The sequence below is a fragment of the Macrobrachium rosenbergii genome, chromosome 31, assembly GCF_040412425.1.
Source record: "Macrobrachium rosenbergii isolate ZJJX-2024 chromosome 31, ASM4041242v1, whole genome shotgun sequence".
NCBI classification, from domain to species: Eukaryota; Metazoa; Arthropoda; class Malacostraca; order Decapoda; family Palaemonidae; genus Macrobrachium; species Macrobrachium rosenbergii.
Genome location: NC_089771.1, coordinates 13,450,384 through 13,452,883, shown reverse-complemented (window position 1 = coordinate 13,452,883; position 2,500 = coordinate 13,450,384). Strand labels below are relative to the sequence as shown.

Here is a 2,500-nt window from a genome sequence, read left to right as displayed (position 1 = left end):
ACGGAGTTCGACTTACTGTCCTTTACTTTGGCATTGCCTTTATTTATATATTCATCACGTTCCATGTTTCCGTGATTCGGTTATACGTATATCTATATATACTGTATATAAACACACACACACACACACACACACACACATATATATATATATATATATATATATATATATATATATATATATATACATATATATATATATATATATATATATATATATATATATATATATATATATATATATATATATATATATATATATATATATATATATATATATATATATATATATGTGTGTATATATATATATATATATATATATATATATATATATATATATATATATATATATATATATATATATATATATATATATATATATATATATATATGCCATATATGCTTCTTGGGTCAAGTTTTCTCTTACGCAATTTTCATGAAATTTTATGCCCAATTGTTTATTTGTCACCTTTCTATTCAATTTCTCTATCTTTCTTACAAGTTTTACCTCTTCTCTTCTTATGTGTCAGAAAAACAAACTTTGGACAGAAGGGCGCCCGAAGGCACAGGTAACCACCACCACGCCATGCCCGGACCTAGAGAGGGACAACGCGGCTACCCAGACAGAAATCGGCACAATAAACCACTCACCGTTCACGATTTAGATATGTATGTAGTTAGGACACTCAAATAAAATAAACAGAATCTCTTATAACCAAATTTCCACATTTGTACGAAAATTTGTTCATAAAAATTATTATATCATCAATGTAAATGTATTTTGGAACTAGTTTTTTCGGCGGACTATAGGAGTCATACGCCCTACAAATATTATAAAACATTTCCTTTGTTCTCTTGAGAACGCTGCGCGGTGCAGAGAAACGGCTGTCGGATAAATGGAAGAATCAAGATACTGGAATTTGTTTTCCCGACACATAATGAGAAGAGAAGAAAATATATATATATATATATATATATATATATATATATATATATATATATATATATATATATATATATATATATATATATATATATATATATGATCAACACACAATCACGTGTGGAACAGAAATAAATTTCTGACTCACAGCGGGATCGAACCCAGGTCTTTCAATTGAAAAGGCAAGGGCGCTGCCTCTAGGTCATAAAAGTCATAAAAGAGGTTGGAACTTGAGTGCTACTGCACCCAAGGAATTACTTGGGGAAAACACGCTGGTATGCAAGCAGTCAACTTGCCCAGGTAATTCCCTGGGTGCAGTAGCACTCAGGTTCCAACTTCTTTTATGACTTGTATGGCCTAGTGGGCGGCGCCCTTGCCTTTCAATTGAACCCAGGTAATTCCTAGGGTGCAGTAGCACTCAGGGACAACTTTTTTATGACTTGTATGGCCTAGTGGGCAGCGCCCTTGCCTTTCAATTGAAAGACCTGGGTTCGATCCTGCTGTGAGTCAGAAATATATATATAAATATATATATATATATATATATATATATATATATATATATATATATATATATATATATATATATATATATATATATATATATATATATATATATATATATATATATATATATATATATATATATATACATATACATATATATATATATAATGTTTGAATGAGAGTCTCATGACTGTATTTGTTAGTGGTCTTCAAAACATTCTACCTATAGCAATACTTACTTTTCACTAAATTCAGAAGTCACTTTATATATATTATTAATAGTAGAGAAAATATTTCTAAACACAGCGCAATATTCTTTCATTCTTGAAATATTTCTGTCCATATAATCATCCTGTTTTCTTACATTTTTCTTTATTCTTTCCTTTTATGTTTTCTTTACCCTTTGGAACAAATGTAAGTAGGTATATCAATGTATAGGAAATCTGAAAGTATTGTCTTAAGTTCTTTTCCGTGGGTCATACACTGGCGAGGTATTGATGAGTGTACGTAATGCTCAGACAACCCGTCGGATCGATATGTCTGCTTGCTTCGAGAGCTGCTGGGTGACTGAGGGCTCTCTCTCTCTACGTGGGATATATATATATATATATATATATATATATATATATATATATATATATATATATATATATATATATACACATATGTGTGTGTATGTGTGTAATATAGGTAGGTATGTATGTTTATTCGTGTGATATCCTTTGTTCCTGGCACAATTTAACAATAATTTATTAAATAAATAAGTTCCGTACTCATTTCACCTACAGTAGATTCGAATACATATTTTATTTAATTATTCGTGACTGAAAATACTGTAAACTAATGTCCTATTTCATACCTCATTAATATAATTACTTATTGGGAATATACTGGACATTAAAAATATTTTGCCAAGGTATTAGATTGAGAACATCAAGAAATTCTGTAAAAGAGAATTAATTTTGCTTTACATTAACATTTACCGTTAATACATGACATACAAAACAGAACTGTTAAAGACGAAAGACGTTATATGTTTTTTTTTTTTTTA

At 28.9% G+C, this 2,500-nt stretch overlaps 1 protein-coding gene across 2 annotated transcripts in view; it reads right to left on the bottom strand.

Moving 5' to 3' along the window:
- LOC136855368 (zwei Ig domain protein zig-8-like) overlaps nt 1-2,500 on the bottom strand; it is a 39,744-nt gene that overhangs the window by 34,424 nt on the left and 2,820 nt on the right. The window contains exon 1 of one of the 2 annotated variants that reach the window (XM_067132288.1): nt 1,689-1,801. The exons of the other annotated variant lie outside the window; for it this stretch is intronic. The gene's annotated coding sequence lies outside the window, so the exon portion shown is untranslated. Of the gene's footprint in view, nt 1-1,688; nt 1,802-2,500 lie in introns of those variants that run through there. 2 annotated transcript variants of the gene reach the window in all.